The 20121-nt window shown below is 47.3% G+C and overlaps 2 long non-coding RNA genes across 2 annotated transcripts in view; both read right to left on the bottom strand.

The window, feature by feature from the left end:
* Window positions 1-20121, bottom strand: part of LOC144248597 (uncharacterized) — a 73941-nt gene that overhangs the window by 9005 nt on the left and 44815 nt on the right. The gene's annotated exons all lie outside the window — the stretch shown is intronic.
* On the bottom strand, window positions 1901-4486 carry LOC144248595 (uncharacterized). Its single transcript, XR_013341882.1, has 3 exons — window positions 4124-4486; window positions 2879-3163; window positions 1901-2446 (listed from the first exon to the last, which is right to left on the bottom strand). It is a non-coding gene; the product is annotated as an uncharacterized LOC144248595 (long non-coding RNA).

The following is a 20121-nucleotide window of genomic DNA, read 5'->3' on the forward strand; positions in this document are numbered from 1 at the left end:
TGGGAACCAGTCACATTTCTTCTTTCCTTGCTTTCTGTGATGACATAAATAGAAAGTAAGAACACGTTAAACAAAAGGCAGAGCTAGGATTTTACAGGTCTTTATTTTGGCAGGCTGGAATGACAAACGCCTCTTCCGGGGCTGCGACACGTTTTGAGGAATGGCAGAGAACGGAGGCAAAAGGTGCCGGGGAGCCCTTTCTGTTCCATTTAGCCCCTGCAGCTGCTCCGCTGGTTTCAGGGCACTCGCTTGGTTCGTTCCTAGAGAAAAAGGCTAGGGCATGATTTTCAAAACTACTGCCCATCCACAGTCAGAGTTTCCTACATTCCTGGGTACAAATGAGTGGATCGAGAGAGGGCTTCTTTTCAAATTAGTTTAGCCATAGCTTCCTATTCTTTACCAATACCTGTGAAAAAGAAACACTTGCCAGGTTTTAGTATTCTACACACACCCCTCCCTGGGAATTTTGGGGTAGCTTTGGGTCCCTCTGCGGGACGGCACCCAGCGTGACCCCCCCTCTCATCTGCCACCCACCCGCTCCCCCACCGCAGTGTGCGTCCCTCTCCTAGCGACCTTGGGGTGCCCCAAATGACATCAGAGCCCCGAGTCTTCAGCCCCTAACCCTGACTCCCGAAGAAGGCACAGGACGAGTCCAACTGCCCCGGACAGCAGCCCAGCACTCCCTTCCAGCCCTTCCCACGCGTCCATCCCCCCAGAAAGGGACTCCGCCGCAACAAGGAAGGGGGGGCAGCCCCCAGAAGGCTCGAAGCTCCTGCCCCGCCTCGCTGTCGCGGGCCAGGGGCAGAAAGAGGGAGCGGCAGAGGCGGCGGGGACGCGGCACGGCCGGCACGGCACGGAGCGGGGGCCGCTCGCAGCGCGATGCCGGCGGAGCCGCAATTCCGGCAGCGCCGGGGCGGGGTCCGAGCGGCGCGGGGGATCCGCCGAGAGCCTCCGGCCCCGTGCGGGGACTCCCGCAAGGCCCGGGGGGCGCCGGGCTCCGGCCCTCGGGGCTTTATTCTCCGGCGCCCCGAGCCCCGCGGCTGCGGGGGAAAGAAGCGAAGGGGCGACGGGAAGAGAGGAGGGAGAGCGGGGCATGCGAAAGGTCGGGGAGGGAGGACGGGCTGCGGAGGAAAGCGGGCGGGGAAGGGAAAGGCCGGCAGGGGAGGAAGAGGGACGGTGAACAGAGGAGGGAGAGAGGGGGAATGGAACGGAGGAGCAGGGCAGGGACAGGACAGGAAGGAGCCGAGTTTGGGGGGGGGACACGGAAACGGGGGAAAGAGAGGTAACTGAGGGGAATACGGGGAGGAGGATGGAGCGGTAGAGAGAGGGACAGGAGGGGATCCTCCCAGCGCCCCGGCTCCGCCCCGGCGCCCCGCCCTGCCCGGGCTGCTGCGCTCGGCCGAGCTCGGCTCGGTTCGGCTGGACTCGGCTCCTCGGCCAGCTTCGGCTACTTTGGGCCACGCTCGGCTATTACCAGCCGCATTCGGCTCGATTAGCCTCTTCGGCAAAGCTCGGCTCGCCTCGGCTGTACTCGGAGCCGCTCGGCTACGCTCGGCTCCTCGGCCAGCTTCGGTTACTTTCGGCTAAGCTCGGCTATTTCCGACCGCATTCGGCCCCACTCGCCTCTTCGGCGCAGCTCGGCTCCACTCGCCTCCACGGGCCCTCCCGGCCACTTTCGGCCACGCTCGGCTATTCCCGCCCGCACCCGCCTCCATTCGCCCACTCCCACAGCTCGGCTCCCTCCGGCTCACACATTTCCTCAGGGCACCTCATTCCAGGGCACACAAATTGCAGCCCCTAAAGGCTTGCGGCTCTTTCAACACACACTTGTAACTCAACTCTCGGGACAGAGCTGATGGCTCCTTTAGGACAAGAATAGTTACATCTAAAAGCAATTCCCTCATTTTGCATCTCCTTTTCATTTAACCCCCCCCAAAATCCCATACATATCACAAGGAATGTGCAGTTCTGGTTTCCCCACCCTCCGTATACTATTTGTACAAAGGACCTGGCCACAGCACACACAACTGAATAAAGCCCAGCTTCAATAATCAGAACAACTGACATTTGTTTACAAATTAGGTGCAGTTTTGTATGGTGCTGCGTACCCTCGGAGGCGAGTCGAGGAAAAAGAGCTACAGCACTGGAACCTAAGTTTTAGCAGCTGAGTCATTTGTAACTTGTGCCATAAAGTAAACCAAGCATCACTACAGTATTATCTGCTGAAGTTCTCCACTGTAGGTTTAAGGTACAGCAGCACGTGCTTTACTCCCAACAAAAGCTGCTCAGGTGGGGGGAGCCGGGAAGCCAAGTCTCTCCACTTTGTCTGAACACCATCTTCCAGGAAGGTACTGCTTCCTCTCTCCCAGGCTCCCTTCAGCAAAGTAGCAAATACAGAATCCGGTGCCACAGAAGGCTCTTGCCTGACCTCCTTGTGGTTTTCAAACTGTTTAAAGCGAAACAAAAAGCGTAAGAGAAAAACAGTGATGAGTATGAAACAAAAGTCTCTTCAGCCACCTTTGGTTTGAGATGAGCTCTGAACTGAAGCTCTGGGAGCACAGGCGTGCAGTCCTGCTAGAACAGAGCTGTCCAGTAGTGTCCCCAGGGGTATCTGGAGTGTTCACACTGCTGAACTGAGAAAAACTCACCAAACCCAGCCCAGGGGCCTGTGATCCTCCACCCACCCGGGGGAACTCCGGGCACTGTAAACAGAGGCCACAGCGCACACCAGGCTCTGCTGTGCCTGCTGAGGAGTCTCTGTATGAGCCCTGAGGCCTGGTATCGCCTCCCAAACACCACAGAGACCTCTTGTGTCATCAGAGAAAAGCCCTGGAGCAAACGTGTGTCCCCAGCACGATCAACAAGGATGCAGAATTACCTCCTCAATAAAAACGCTGTTCCTGATGGAAATGTAACCTCTGTCAACTGTGAGGATTTTATAGGAATACTGGCTCAAGAATTCAGTGACTTCAGGTATTCCATACCACAGGTTCCTGGGACTACTTGGGCATCCAGAGTCTATAGTATCGGTTAAACTGGTAGAGCTGAGGATACTTAGCAGCTTTGTCACAGAGCTGGAACGTCAAGCAGGGAGAAAGGGGCTCTCTCGGAGAGTGCAGGAGGCCAGTGAAAACAGCAACAAAGTCCTCCACGACATCTGCTCCTAGAAAAGCCAAATAAATTAAACTATTGACATGAGCACGGACACTGGGGCAACCTTCCTTACTTTGGGCCTTGCCAGCAGCCCACAGAGCCTCACGCAGAAAAGAACTGAACGAGATCAAAAAGTGTTCGCAGTGACCTAGACACGTGCTCCTGACTGCAGAGGTACCTGAAAAACCCTCCAGACATCATCAGCTCCTGCTGAAGCAAACAATCCACCTTCGCTGTCTTGTGCCAAAAACACGCCCGTCTCTTTACAGGGAGACACCCTGCCAGGCACCGCCTCAGAGAAGAACCGAGCTGTACTGGGGGGATACACCCAGCCAACGTGTACAAGTTAAACAGAATTTTCTGTCAGAACTGGGACTTTCAGCACCCCCCAGGTGCTACTCGACTGCCACATACACAGACAGGGCTTCGTGAGGTGCTCTGCGGTTGGCCAGTCCTGTTCCAAGCCCTGCTGATGCCCCTGTGGTTTTAACGCTGTCCTCAAGGAGGTAGTAGAACCTCGCAGTATTTGCCCCTGGAGCTTAATTTCTGAAGTTTTCCTTGGGAAACGCATCCATTTCCTACTTAACAAGGCAGTCCCCTCTCCCTGATCTCGGGAAGAGCTGCCCACAGGCACGGGAAACACCTTCCTCTCCTGATCGCCATGCTCTGCCCTTAAAACGCTGTGTTACTGAGGCCAACTACTTCCAGACCAAGACTGTCCATGCAGGGACAGTGTCCCTTCTCTTCAGGGTCAGGGAATTAGGGCAGAAGCACCTACAGAGCTTCAATGCCCCTCTTGAGCACAAAACACCATCAATCTGCACCTCCTTCTGCTTGCAGGGAAGGTAATAACATGCCTCAAGGTAAAAAATTATAAACGGTAAAAAATTATTACAAGAGAGTAGAAATGATGCCACTTTCACTCCACTGCTAGAAACGACACATAAAACATAAAAAAAAAAAACTGTACCTGTTCCGTTTTCAGACTGAAGCAACAGCATATTCCTGGCTGCTAATGCAGCAGGGACAACAGCACTGAAGGGAAATGTCTGGATAATCACGCCTTCATTTAAAGAGAACACAATTTCCTCATCTAAGCCATCACTGCCCTCCATCAGAACAGCCAGCATATCCACGACATCTAATAAGTGAAGGAAAAAATGTAAGCAGAGGATCCAGACTAACTGGGAAAACAACAGAGGTAGAATGCAACATTCCAGGAACACAAGGTATCTTTTTAGTTCCCAAAAAAACCCAAAAACAAAACAACAAAAAAAAAAAAAAAAAAACGAAAGCAAACAAAACAAACAAGAAAACCTTAAAAAAAAAAAAAAAAAAAATTCAAAGGCACATTTGCCAGGCAATACAATGTTGGGGGCAGCACAAAAATCACAGCTGTACTTCATTCTGCCTTTCAAAGCTGCTGTCCAGCACAGGTTGCCCAGAGAAGCTGTGGCTGCCCCCGGATCCATGGAAGTGTCCAAGGCCAGGCTGGACAGGGCTTAGAGCACCCTGGCATGGTGGAAGGTGTCCCTGCCCATGGCAGGGGGTGGAACGGGATGAGCTTTAAAAAAAGGTGCCTTCCCATCCAAACCCTTCTGGGATTCCACGATTCTGTGAACAGCTTCAGGCAGGACTACATTTCCATTGTAGTTCAATAATGCTGCTGCAAGAACACGAAGAGAGATTTCAAATACTGTTAAAGTGGCACAACCACATCAAAAATTACGTCTGGGAGTAAAGTGGAAACTCTGCTGATTCCAAGGACACATGGAGGGCTGAATCCTGGAGATCCTTACATAACAGGATCTCTAGAGTTATCCATCCCCAGTTTGTTGCTTAGGGTTAGAAAAGGTAGCCCCAAGTCGTGGAGTTCTGTTCTTAAGGGGTTACCACATACCATCAATGTGAGAGACGGGGATGCTGATGTTTGATCAGAGTCCTGTAGCAACCTGGAGCACGCTGGCTTCCCGAACCAGGTCTGCTGCTTTGTCCGTGTAGCGGTAGGGCTTTGTCCTCAGCCTTCAGCAGGATCTGTCAGCAAAGGTGGAGAGAAAAGTAGAGTGCAGCGCCTCTCAAGCATGGGGGAACCATGTGCTGCTAAGGAAGACCACGTGCTGAAAGTGGTTTGAAGCCGGGTGGGTTTTGGGAGGACAAATTCCATATTACTTCTGCAGGATTCTGTCTGCAGTTCCTGCTCTACAAACCAAATACATCAAACGACAAAAACAAACAAATAAAAAAAAACCCACATTAAATTAACAACAACAAAATAATTATTCCTACCTCAATAAACCCATAACGCCTCGAACCATTCCAGGGAGGGCGGCAGGAGGGGCGGGCAGAGCCAGGGCCCCGCTCCGCCGCCCCGGCGGCATTTTCCGGCACGCGGCCGCTCCCGGCGTCTGGAGAGGGGCGCGGGGCCGGGAAAGGCGGCGCAGCCCTGCTCCGATGCCGCTCGGCCGCGGCCCGGGAGCGCTGCGACCGCGCCTCCGCCGCCCGCCGGCACCGGCCCCACCGGGCTGCCCTCGCCGCCATCCTCGCCGCCGCTGAGCCGCCTTCAGCCCTCCCCTCACTCACAGACACCGCCCCACTCGCCGCTCGCTCCCGCCCCGTCTCGGTGGTTTTGCCGGGCGCTGGCTGGGGGGCTGCAGTACCACCCTCTGTCCACAAGGCGGCAGCACTTGTCAAGAGAGTGCGCGACAAGCACTCGCAAGATGGCGGCCCGTGAGGACCTTGACGGAGACAGGCGTTTTGCCGATGCCTGTCGGCTCGTGCCAAAATCCCGCAGGCTCGCGGTGCTGCTGACCCCACAGCCCGTGTGCACGGCACCAGAACTGCCGCGGAAAATCCCCTAGGGGGGCGCCGGCGGTGCGGGCAATTCAGGCAGTGTGGAAAACAGACACGGGTCCTCGACTTTCTTGTCCTCGTTTTTGCACCCTCTTGAGAAGGTCAAGCCGAGTCCGCGCCAAGCCACTCCCAAGATGGCGCCCGCGGGCTGTGTCTGTAGTACCCACCTCTGTCCACAAGGCGGCAGCACTGCCGCCCGCCACCGCCGGGGGCCGCCGCTCGCCTCGGGGCCGCGGGCGGGGCAGGCGGCAAAAAGAACGGGCGCCGTCCCCTCCGGAACATCCTCGGTAGCAAATGCCCCAAAATATCCCGCGCGGAAAAGAACGCCAACAAAAAAAAACCCCTTGCCTCTAACCCAACAAGAACCAAAAGAAAAAACCTTTTCTTTTAAACTGCATTTCAATGTATTTTATTTTTATATTTTTCATATTTATATTCACATTCGGATTTATAATGTATATTGATGTATAACTGAATTTTTATAATTTCTTACATTTATTTCTATTATATTTTATTCTATTTTAGTACATATCTTAATGTATTGCTTATATATTTCTATAGTTAGATTTAGATTTCTAGAAGGTTTATATTGCTTAAAATAAACCCCTGCCTCCATCCAAGTCAAAATCTTTAAAAAAATCCCATTATTTAAGCTCCGTTTACATTTATCTCTATTTTTTGCATTTATATTCAAATTTACATTTTAAATGTAGATTGATGTATGATGTTATTTATAGCCTATCTCTTCCTAATACTTATTTTTATTTTTTTATATTTTTATATATATCTGTATACATCGAATATATATTTCCATATTTAGAACGATATCAAAATAAAATGTATATTCATATTTTTTCTATTAAAGCCCTGTCTCTAACCAAATTTAAAAAAAAAAGCTCTGTCTATAAGCAATACTTGATTATTCATATAATTTTTCATCATTATAGTCACATTTGTATTTCTACTTTACACTGATGTATTTATAAATATATATTATATATATTATAAGGTAGCAAGATAGATAAATTATTATTTAAACTCTATTTCGTACATACTGCTAATACTTATATTTACTTACCACTGAATTTTTATATAGATCTTAATGTATTTAGGATATATTTCTACACATAGATTTCTAATTTTATTTTATTTATATTTATAATTTTTGTAATAAAACCCCTACCTACTACCAAATAGAAAATAAAAATCCCCTTTATTTTAAACGATATTTAAATATTTCTATATTTTATTTTTAATAGTACTTATATCTTCTATCACAATATATTGAGGTACTATATTTTGATATATAATATTTATGACATATAATGTGTTATAATAACACATATACTGTAAAATATGCATTATGTACTGCATTGATTTCTATTATTTTGTAATTTTTATATTTATATATCCACACGAATTAATTATACAACTCTATATGGTTATTTTGCTTGTATTTATAATCTCTATTTATATGTATTTATATATACATATAAAATACTCTATATCAAACAATATAATACCTAATAGTAATGGATAACATTATTTATGTTACATGTGTGGGAACCCCAGCCTTGTTTTGGGGCCACATGTGGTGGTGAAATTCCTCCTCCAACCCGTGCTTCCAAAGAAAAACTCCGCAGGCTTAGCTGTTCGGTCTCAAGGCAGTTTATTGCTAGTTATCTAACAGATTATGTTCTTGGACTGCAGCTATTTGATCAGTGGCCTGGGTAGAGGCACACACACACCCTGACATCCTCTCTATCTGCTGTCTTCTTCGTCTCTCTCTCCGCCCAGGGTTGCTGCTATCTTTTATAAGATATATTACGTATAACATGTTTACAATTATTCCCCAATACCTACTACCTACGTTGCCAAGTGTTTTTCTACTCTAGACCAATCTGTGAGTGCCAACATCACCAAGAACATGGAGGTAAGGAAGAAGAAGGAAGAAGGATGGGTTCAGCCCACTTTCCTCCATCTTAGAACTTCTGACCCTCATGTACAAAGTGAAAACCCCCCTGTACATGTGCTAAAACCCCCCTGTACAATACTAAAAAATATTTCCCTCTACTTCGTAACTACTTATACTATACTATCTAACCTTTTGTGATTGCTTGTTCCACCTCCAAAGTTGGTAATTCATTCCATGGCTCAAACTCAAAATCACAGTTGTTTTTCAGCTGTCTGCCAGGGTCTAGAATGCTTCTGACCAAGGCCTGGAACCTCTAAAAATGTCTGAGAGACATTTTGAGTTCCCACATCTCCCCTCCCTGTTTGAACCAGAAACACTTGCTTTGCCATGTTGTTCAAGGCTCTTTGAATGCACATGAAAATGCATGGCAGAACAAGTAGAACTACAAACCCTATAAGAATATATAACACTATTTTAAAAAGTTTTTCCACAATGGTGAAAGATTAAAAAAGCCAATGAAATCATTTCACCAGAATCTTGTAAGTTTCTTTTTCTCAATTTGCTGATACTACTTTGCATTTGTTTCATATTTTCATGAATAGATTTTGAATGATCAAGCAAGTTCATGCAGCATGTCCCCTCAAATTTTTCACATCCGTGCCCATGTGACAGCAGCAAATAACCAACTGCCGCCTTGTTCTGAAGCACCGCTTGTCTTGCACTGCTGATATCTGTTAACATGTCACTCAGTGCAGATGAAATGGCACGATTATGTTTACTCAATCTAGCATGCTATGTGGTCCAATTGTGTCAAGGTCACCCCCAACGCTGTTTTTGGGGTGAGAAAATTGCAACTGCAATTCTCCGAGCCTTGTCCCAAATACAGACATCATTATCACAATTTGGCTATATTGTTCAAAGGACCTTTTCTTTTTCCTGTGTGTCTGCTCCTTTAAGGTTCTCAAATCAGGTGTTATCAATGAGAGCTCCTCAATGCTGCATGGACTGCTTTTGACTTTTGCAGGGATAGCAGGCCAAATTCTGTCCCTGCAAATGAAAAAACACTCCCTGCGGTAAAGTGGCTGGGTGTTGAAGGGATAGTTTGCTCATCACTTTGGTGTGATTGCACCAGGCATTTCTATGAAAGAACTGATTTGGAATGATATCTACTATCTGATTATCTATCTTTGCCACTCTCAATGGATTGAATTCAGTACCAAACTCCATTTTTGTCGATCCAAAAATTTGCCAACTTTGGAGGTTCAAAAATTGTTTCCCCAGTTCTGAATGGGTCAGGCAAATGCTGTCCAGACCCGCTGCCTTTGCCAAAGTCTCCCACACCTTTTCCCTTGGTTGTCTCATGGGAAAGCCTGTCCCATTGCCCAAGGCAACAAGCAAAGGAATGAAGTACATGAACACTATCTGTCTGAACCCCATGTCCATGTCCCCAACCTCTGTGAGAAACCCCGCAATGCAGCAACATCCAAACAACACTTGATTCCCCAGAAAAACCCCAAGTCTCTGAGTTCCCAATTGTCGTCTGACGAGACATCTGCAGCGTTGCTGTCCATCTTTGTCTGCGTGCTTGCTTCTCTGCTTCTCTGGTCCATGTTCACTGGCATCTGCACCCGATGAGGTTTCACGTGCCTTGCCGACACCCACTTCGATCCTCGTTCTATAGAAACACAAACAAAACCCTTGCCCCAAGTTATTAATGTAAATGAACTTTCAATTTGTCCTGACTCTGGGTTTTTGACCAAAACTGAAGAATTTTCCCTTAGCACTGCTCGTGCACTGTTTGTAAAATGTCTGACAATTCACATACAAAACTTTGTTCAACTGCATGTGAGATGTTGCTCCTGTCTCCTCCTTTTCTGTTTATCCAAATGGATTTCAAGGTATGATATATTCTGTGGTTTCTCCTGTATGTCATGATCCAAAAATTGCTCCTGAAAATGTGTGAACTGAAACATAAATGTGAAAACATATCAACTGAAACACAAATGTTTTCAAGTTTCTCAAAAAATGCATATCTTGTGACATCAGTTTGCCACAGCTGAAGACTTTTTCAAAACTCTCAAATTGGTCACTCCTGTAAATACAGGACGCTGTACAAACTGACACTCTGACAAGCGTTGATGATTTCCTTTGCCTGACCTTTAGAAAGCGAAAGGATTCCATCAATGTTTGTATACTTTTGTGAAAAAAATGCATGGCTCAATTTTTCTTGTTCAAAAATGTCTGGCAGTGTTTGTGAGATGGACACTGTGAATCTGTCTACATGAACATTTACTTTTACTAAAAACCTCAGAAATGAAGAATGCATTCTGATGTGCATAACAAAATATTTATGTTCTCTGTCTATCAGGATTATTTTCATACATAATAGATACGAATATAAAACTTCATTGTCCATATGTTTTAAAAGTGATTCCTCTAATTGTTTGGTCACATTTGCAATATACACTGAATCTGTGATCAGATTAATGGCTTCTGAAATAACTGAAAAACCCTGACTATTACTACTAATTTTACAATTTGTGGTGAGTCTTTTACCATTTTTTACATCTGATTCCCATTTCTCTATTTTTGGAATTTTCCATGTGATTTGTGAGTTTTCCTTGAACTATCAGTAAACACTGTCATCTTTTCTATTAATTCTTAACTTATTTTTGATTTTTCTTTAAAACTTATTTTTGCATTTAACGTATTGTGAGCTAAAAAATGAACTGTGCAAATTTCTGGGTATTCTAACAACGTGATTGAGAAATCTTGTGACTTTGGATTGTCCACTCAAAATATTTTTTCTTTCTTTAAATGTAAATGAATGATTAGGAAATCTCTGCCTGACATTGTCAGCAATCCAGTGTTTGCCTTAACAATGATCTGAGCCATTATCTCTAAATCTATAAGAACACCTTTTGAGGGCCTGTAAGATAAAAACAAAGATCTATTTTAAACTTCATGAAAACATTACCACGATCCTTGCTCAAAGTTATTAACTTGACTGATTTTTTCAATTTGATCCGTCCAGTGTCTGGCACTCTCCTCATATTTTCCTCGACAATAAGTGAAATCAAATCTACAAAAGAACAATCTCAAAAGATTAAAATATACAAAATTTTCATTACTTATTCCAGCCTTATTTCAGGCACTTCTTCACTTCTCTTCTTTTCTTTCTTTACACCTTTTTTCTTTTTTCTCTCTTTCTCTTCTTCTCTTTTGAAACAAGAAGGTTAAAATATAAAACATAATATAGAACAAGATAAAATATCGTAATAATAAAATGCAGAAAACTTATCAAAATCAATAACAATTCAAAAGAGTTCAAAAGAAAGATTCTAAATAACATATATAAAATTGAACAAAGCATAATTATCAGAAACACTGTGCCAGTGGTTCAGAGTCTGCAAACAGCTGAAACACTTGTTTCCAGTGAAAATTGGCATTCCCTTCCCGGGCAGGGCTGACAAGTTTCACCACAAAGCTGTGTCAGCTGTCAAATTTGTAGGATCGAATTGATGGATCAAAATGATCTATACAACATTCATTTTTGTGCAAAAACCTCTGAATTTTGCTGGCAAACTCATCCGTCCAAGTTAAAATCCGGGCCTGGCCAAAACCCAAACTTTAAATTGGAGTGATGCTCTTTATCATACTATCTTGAACAAAGCTTATACTAACATTACATATATGATACCTAAAACATAACAACTTATTATAACATTTTCATATGAAATAAACACTCAAAGTTCAAACTGATAAATTGATCAAATGATACGAGGATTCATTCTTCTTGAAACTCCTTTGAAGGAAACAGATGTTTTTTCAATTGAAAGAAACCATAAAATAAACATTAACAAAACATTGTCAGAATGCTTCAGGCATCTGTCTCTGAGATTTTCTGAAAAACATTCAAGAATGTTAAAAAATAGAAATGCAATGATTCCGCTCACAAGAAATATAAAAACAAATCAGAGAGTTCACCTAGAAAAATGCACAACATAGTTAAAGTCCAAAATGAAACTTCAGAATGACATGTAACCTGGATGAGATTACAAAAACAACAATAAAACATACGAAAATTCGCTATGAAAGAACAAAGCACAGAGCTTCACCTGATAACATGATAAAATTTCTTAACAATAACATTTATAAAACACTTAAATAGTTAAACACAAAAGAAAGAATTTGGAAACAAACACTCTTTGTATCATTACACAAAGAAATAACAAAATAAACAAGTGATCATTAAACAATGAAATCGATCTCAGAAAAACTCAGAATAAATTTCTTCAAGACTCTTATACATTGATAAACTTACAATAAAACAGAAAAGACTAAAATAAAACCAAAAATCCGATAGACTGTTTTCCCTTTAACTTAATATTCATTATCATCTCATAAACTCTTTCAGTCAAAACCTTATTATTCTTAAAGAAAAACAACTAAACTTTGTTAATTGAACAAACTTAACCTTTGAAAAACTTAAAATAATTTTTTGAATTAAACACTACTTAAACTTAACATATAAAATATTGGTAAAAAATCCCTAAATTATATTAACTTTATGAAACCCATATATATATCAAATTAACAATATATAAATTCATTATCAATTAAACACTTATAAACTTAACTTTTTCAGGGCCCAAACTAAGATAAACTTAAAGTGATATACTCTAATTAAACAATACTTAAACTTAAATTAAACTATATATAAAATTCAATTCTATTATTAATAAAATGCTAAAATACAACTTAACTTAAACCTTAACATAATAAATTACTAAAGTTTCATGCTATTCAATTCTCTATCTCAATTATCATTATACTATCTCTTTTTCACATTATGTTCTATAAACAATATCACTTCACCACACCGGATGGGTGCATGTGCTGATCAATTCTGTCACCTAACTAAAAAATCTGGGGTTAGCATTTAAAAACATTGGAGAAGTTTGAAGAAGGAGACCCTTGATTTCAAGTGGCGACTTAGCTGTATCTTATTTTTTGGGTGAATGTTGGAATTTCATCTCATCATTGCTGTGGGACATTTGGTGTAATAGATGTAATTGCAAAAAGTTATTTACTTTGACTGCTGTGGTTTCTGGGCTGTGCCGTGTATTTGTTGTTAATGTTTGGATGTGCACTGCAGTGGAAAAAGCCTCAGCATGTGTCACACCGCAGCTCTGCTGTGGAGAGGCAGTGACCAAAGAAATCCCTGCCTTGGCTCTGCCCAGTCCCCGCTCACGCCCAGCGTCGGCTGCGCTGGACTCATTCCTGCAATCTGTCCCTCTCTGACACTTCTGCGTTCGCTTTAACTTCTGCAAACGCAGAGTGCATCCTGGATTCACCCGTCTCTGTCTGTGTCGCCATGGGAACGAGAGAAGGAACACCAGCCCCGACTGCGCCCCGCCGCGCCGGCCCCGGCCACGGCCGTGAGCTCGGGAATGTCCCCTCTCACGCCCAATTGAACCCGGCACCGTTCCAGTCCCGCCCGGGTCGTCCTGCCCGGCCCCGGTGGCTGTCCCCATCTCAGCGTGGTTCGGCGCTCTGCTGACGTCATCAGCGCGCGACCGCCGCTCCCCGCCGCCGCCGCGCCCTGCGCCGCGTCCCGCGCTCGGGATTCCCCCCCCGCGCGGTCACCGCGCAGCCTGTGGGCACTTGGCTGGCTGGCGGCCGCCGCCGCCGCTGACGCTGTCAGTGCCTGTGCCGCGCTCGAGATGCGAAAGACCCCGTGCCATGGTTCCATGCACTTCGCTCTCCAATATGTACTTCCGACAATTGATTTACATTCGCAAACCCCGTACTAATTCCTGATAAACTTTCAGTCTAACATTTCTTCTAACAACCGATTCATGTGTAACTAATTTTTGATGCAATAACTATTCTGTTCTGGCCGCGTCTGAAGCTGGCAGGGGTTGCTGTGGGTTTGTGCTGGCTGTTGCCATGGGAACCGCGACGGACCATGCCCTGAATCATCCTGGCCACGCCCCGTCCCTGCCTGCGTTACCCTGGGGGTGAGGACGCTCCTGCTCTGGTCCCGGCCGTGCTTTCGCCTCGCTCCGGCTCGCAGCGCCCGGTTCAGAGCCACTGCCGTCCCCCCCCAGGCTGACGCAATCACCCTCTCTGTTCCCATTCCGGCCCCGATGTTTCCCATTTCGCTTTGCCCCTCTCCTGACTGTCCCAGCACCCACAGCCCGCGCGCACCGGCCCCGCCCCGCCTGCGCCCGTCCCACGCGTTCCAGATGCGAGAATTCCTTGCACCCGTGGCTGTCAGGCTTTGCTCGACCTTCACGCGCGTGCCCGCCGCCTGAGCTGCAGCAAGGGACGCCTCTCGCTGTCCCTCTGCTATTTCCTCAGCGGGTCTGGCTGCCGCGATCCGGGAGCTGCCCCCCGCCTCTTGGGTGGCCGCTCTTGCGGCTTCACGGATTCTCGACACCGAACGCGTCACGGGACGCTCGGGACGCCTGGCCGCTGCACCCACGCCCCCGCCGCCCCGTGTCTGCGCTGTTCCCGCTGTCCCCCCTCTCGCCTGCACCGCGGGCTGTTTTGAACTCCCAGCCCGAGCAGCCACGAGAGATTTCTCCTCTCCCCTCCTCTTCCCTCTCTGCTCTGCACTCCCTCTGCACCCTCCCCCACCGGAGACGCCGCCGCCGCCGCTGCCCCTCCCGCCGCGGGTTCGGACTCGAGCAGTGCTGGTCCCTTCCCCCGCTGGGGGCTGCGGCTGTGCTTGGCTTATCTCTCTGTCTGGGGGACTTGCATTGGAGGAGCTCAGGGATTGAGGTTCGAGGGAAACTGAGGAACAGTGGAAACCCGGACACACAGGGCATGATGACAGACCATCCCCTGATTGTCCATGGAAGGCAGTCCTGCTTTCCCTGGATCTGTGGTGAGGAAAACTGCCCCGAGCTGCTGGCTGGGCGATCTTTCCCCTTTGTGCTCCCATAGAAACCCCAGCTGTCCGGCTGGACGTGCCGTGCTGTAGAGCTGGCTATAATATTGTCCTTGTTAAAAACAAAAGTTTTGCAGCAGTCTTATCTTTTTGTCCTTTTGTGGCTCAGTAATAAAGTTACTTATTGATCTTTTGCCAAAAATTCAATCCCAAGAAAAATATAAATCTGTGTGCGAGTGACTACACCGCACCTATGATAACAAAGCTTTCATTTCATTTGAGCTGTCTCTACCTGATGGGTAGAAGTTTCGCCCTATAGGGCTAAAAAAAAGTCTTTGGTGTGTCCTTGGGAAAAATTCCTTCCCTCCCCATGTTCTTAATTTCAACCATTCTCACCAAAAGCTGAGTCAGCATGAAGTCAGTCCGGAGATGGCACTGTCCATCGTCCAGCAGGTCACAGGCGAGGAATCCCAGGCGCGCTTCTGGTTTCTCTCCTCCTGGCTGTCCTCCAGACGAAATGCCTTGGTGAAGGTCAAGTTCTTATCTTGAGCTTTCCGCTCCCTCTCTTCTTGAAAATGCGGAGAGTGTGTACTGCTCTTCTTTTTTTTTTTTTTTTTCTTCTTTCCTTTTCTGCCGATGAAGGTTGGAGGTTGTTTGATGTTTCTTTTTCTTCTTTTTGTTGATGCCCGACCAGGGACGCCAGATGTGGGAACCCCAGCCTTGTTTTGGGGCCACATGTGGTGGTGAAATTCCTCCTCCAACCCGTGCTTCCAAAGAAAAACTCCGCAGGCTTAGCTGTTCGGTCTCAAGGCAGTTTATTGCTAGTTATCTAACAGATTATGTTCTTGGACTGCAGCTATTTGATCAGTGGCCTGGGTAGAGGCACACACACACCCTGACATCCTCTCTATCTGCTGTCTTCTTCGTCTCTCTCTCCGCCCAGGGTTGCTGCTATCTTTTATAAGATATATTACGTATAACATGTTTACAATTATTCCCCAATACCTACTACCTACGTTGCCAAGTGTTTTTCTACTCTAGACCAATCTGTGAGTGCCAACATCACCAAGAACATGGAGGTAAGGAAGAAGAAGGAAGAAGGATGGGTTCAGCCCACTTTCCTCCATCTTAGAACTTCTGACCCTCATGTACAAAGTGAAAACCCCCCTGTACATGTGCTAAAACCCCCCTGTACAATACTAAAAAATATTTCCCTCTACTTCGTAACTACTTATACTATACTATCTAACCTTTTGTGATTGCTTGTTCCACCTCCAAAGTTGGTAATTCATTCCATGGCTCAAACTCAAAATCACAGTTGTTTTTCAGCTGTCTGCCAGGGTCTAGAATGCTTCTGACCAAGGCCTGGAACCTCTAAAAATGTCTGAGAGACATTTTGAGTTCCCACAACATGTTTTATTTATATGTATTCCGTTTATATTTAAAATTGAAGGTTTATATTCCATTTTCATATTTATGCATTTCTTTTGTTTCATTAGAGTTATAGTTAAAACTTTGCAGTTATAATCCAATTCCTAAAAATAAAATGCCAAAACAAACAGCATCAAATTCCCACCAATACCATCCAAAAAATTCAGAAAGGCTCCACCAGCCAACCAACTACCAGCAGAAAAACCCACACTACACTCCTTTCACTAACAGTTCTTATCACATCACAAAAATGAAACAAACATTTAAAACAACCTATAGAAATCCACACAGCAAATCACAAAAACCACTAAAATGAAAAAAAAAAAAACCCAACTAACTTACTATACTGCAAATCATACAACAGACCCCGAACGTTTCTAAAAAAAATAACCAAAACTCTACCACTACACTAACTCATAAAGAGAACCCAATGCTCTATAAAATGAACTAAAAAAACCCACCAAATAATTACAGATATTAAAAAATCGAAACCACGAAGGAAAAAAAATTCACCACCCAGATAAAATAACTGCGCATAAAGACCCACCATAGATATACCCATGTTCCCAAAAATAAAACTAATAAATAAACAACAGCCAAATACATCAAACTAAAAAAATATATATATATATATATTAACAACAACAAAATAATTATTCCTAACTCAATAAACCCATTATGCCTCAAACCATCAAAACACAAATACCACCTAGAAATAAACACGTCGCCAAAAGAGAAATGTAACAATTTTAATAACTCCCGAACTCTCTGCAACAATAAAACATACGCGGCAATCAAATATGCCAAATGCATAAAACCCCTATAACATAATAAACAAGAATGCAATAATCAATATTAAAAAAAACCTCACTGATTAACTACAGGACACTACCTCAAACCCACCAAAACAAACACTACATATGCTCATGCTAATAAAAGCCTTCACAAACGAATTAAAAACCTAACGTCTACTTCATGCTACGACCCATAAAAACCATTGTAAACCTTTAAGAACACATTCTTTAGAAACATAAGAACGGATCAAAAAGAAATCCAACAACACTCAATCAAAAAAAACCCCCTTGTCATGCGCACCTGAAGCAAGAACCGTAACAACCAAAAAGTAACACCATGGCCCTTCTCCTACAGCAACTACGAACAAAAGAAAAGGATCCCATAAATTCCTCAAAACCACCGCAGCGAGGGAGGCTGGAAGATGCGGAGCCGCGCTCCCGGCCCCGGGCGCAGCGCGGCTCCGGCAGGAAAGCGGATCCTCCGGCAGGCAGAGGCGGCGCCGCGCCGGCAGACCCCCGCCCGCTGCCCCCGGCCCGGCGGGGCCGGCACCGGGCCCGGGGGGCCCCGGCGGCGCCCGAGCCCCGCGCCCGGAGCGGCGGCACCGGCCGGCACCGGCGCGCCGCCCGCGCCGCCTCCCCCGCCCGCCGGCCCGGCCAAAGCTCCGCTCGGCTCCGCACGGCTCGCACCGGCGCGGCTCCGGCGGGCCCGCGGCAGCCCAGCCGCGCCCAGCTCCCCTTCCGCCCCGGCCAGCCCCGGCACTGCCGCCAGGGCTCCGCGCCGGACCCTTCGCTGCCGGGCCGGGGGCAGAAGAAGCGCCCCGAATGCAGCGGCACAGCGCGATCCCCGCCCTGCCAGCGCTGCCACGGCTGCAGCTCCCTTCCTCTGAAGGCCCGACAGTGACGCCACGCTCCGGCGCTCACCTCACCCCAACGAGGGCACAGAAACGTGCGCTCCCCCCCTTCAATTGCGTCCCCTAGAAGAGCAGAAAACAAGGGGCCTGCCTCAAATAATGGTAAAAGGGAGAATTTTACCTCAATCCAAACCTCTTAAAAGGCGGGACCACAGGACTGACCCCTCCATTTCAACCTCAGGATGACGAAATTTCAAAGGGAAAGGACAAAAGCCCCCACTACAAAGGCGCACCGGCTCACCTGTTTGGCTACTGCTTCTCGGCACAAGGGTTTGTCCCTCGGCTCCTCCTTTGAGCAATGCTCCACGTCTCCAAGTGCATATCCAGGTGATCCCCCAGACCCCGTCCGAAGCACTCACCGTCCTTCCAGGAGACAGCCCCGGGAGCCCCCCATAAACTCCTCTTCTCCAGCAGCTCCGTGCAAAAGCGATGTGAGGAAAACCCCCTAAATCAGCCCCCGGAGGAGCCGCCCCCTCCTCATCATCCTCACAGCTCACACCTGGGGCTGCTCTGAGCCCCCATCATCCTAACAGCTCACACCTGCCGCTGTTGCCACTCTCCAACAGCGTCTCTCCCTCTCCAGCACACAGCGCACTTCTCACAGACACAGATCCAACAGAAATCTGCTACGGGTGTCAGCTTTTCTTAATCCATCTGGTTACACGATTAAAACACATACATGCATTGATGGTCATTGAGAGAAAGCTTTCCCCTGGAGAAAATAGTCACTTTGGTAGCACACTTTGATATATCTGTGGAAAAGCAGAATCAGCACCAACTCCTAAGACCCCTGCTGAGGAACCCAGCCCTCCTTGGGACACCCAAAGCAGCAGACCTCGAAAAAGGAGGGGAAAAATGAAGCTTGGAGTGGAAAAAGAGGATAGAAGTACAGAAGCCTTTAAAAATGCCTGCATGGAGCAATAGTGGGAACCAGTCACATTTCTTCTTTCCTTGCTTTCTGTGATGACATAAATAGAAAGTAAGAACACGTTAAACAAAAGGCAGAGCTAGGATTTTACAGGTCTTTATTTTGGCAGGCTGGAATGACAAACGCCTCTTCCGGGGCTGCGACACGTTTTGAGGAATGGCAGAGAACGGAGGCAAAAGGTGCCGGGGAGCCCTTTCTGTTCCATTTAGCCCCTGCAGCTGCTCCGCTGGTTTCAGGGCACTCGCTTGGTTCGTTCCTAGAGAAAAAGGCTACGGCATGATTTTCAAAACTACTGCCCATCCACAGTCAGAGTTTCCTACATTCCTGGGTACAAATGAGTGGATCGAGAGAGGGCTTCTTTTCAAATTAGTTTAGCCATAGCTTCCTATTCTTTACCAATACCTGTGAAAAAGAAACACTTGCCAGGTTTTAGTATTCTACACACACCCCTCCCTGGGAATTTTGGGGTAGCTTTGGGTCCCTCTGCGGGACGGCACCCAGCGTGACCCCCCCTCTCATCTGCCACCCACCCGCTCCCCCACCGCAGTGTGCGTCCCTCTCCTAGCGACCTTGGGGTGCCCCAAATGCCATCAGAGCCCCGAGTCTTCAGCCCCTAACCCTGACTCCCGAAGAAGGCACAGGACGAGTCCAACTGCCCCGGACAGCAGCCCAGCACTCCCTTCCAGCCCTTCCCACGCGTCCATCCCCCCAGAAAGGGACTCCGCCGCAACAAGGAAGGGGGGGCAGCCCCCAGAAGGCTCGAAGCTCCTGCCCCGCCTCGCTGTCGCGGGCCAGGGGCAGAAAGAGGGAGCGGCAGAGGCGGCGGGGACGCGGCACGGCCGGCACGGCACAGAGCGGGGGCCGCTCGCAGCGCGATGCCGGCGGAGCCGCAGGTCCGGCAGCGCCGGGGCGGGGTCCGAGCGGCGCGGGGGATCCGCCGAGAGCCTCCGGCCCCGTGCGGGGACTCCCGCAAGGCCCGGGGGGCGCCGGGCTCCGGCCCTCGGGGCTTTATTCTCCGGCGCCCCGAGCCCCGCGGCTGCGGGGGAAAGAAGCGAAGGGGCGACGGGAAGAGAGGAGGGAGAGCGGGGCATGCGAAAGGTCGGGGAGGGAGGACGGGCTGCGGAGGAAAGCGGGCGGGGAAGGGAAAGGCCGGCAGGGGAGGAAGAGGGACGGTGAACAGAGGAGGGAGAGAGGGGGAATGGAACGGAGGAGCAGGGCAGGGACAGGACAGGAAGGAGCCG

This window comes from Lonchura striata, unplaced genomic scaffold (genome assembly GCF_046129695.1).
Source record: "Lonchura striata isolate bLonStr1 unplaced genomic scaffold, bLonStr1.mat Scaffold_188, whole genome shotgun sequence".
Classification (NCBI taxonomy): domain Eukaryota; kingdom Metazoa; phylum Chordata; class Aves; order Passeriformes; family Estrildidae; genus Lonchura; species Lonchura striata.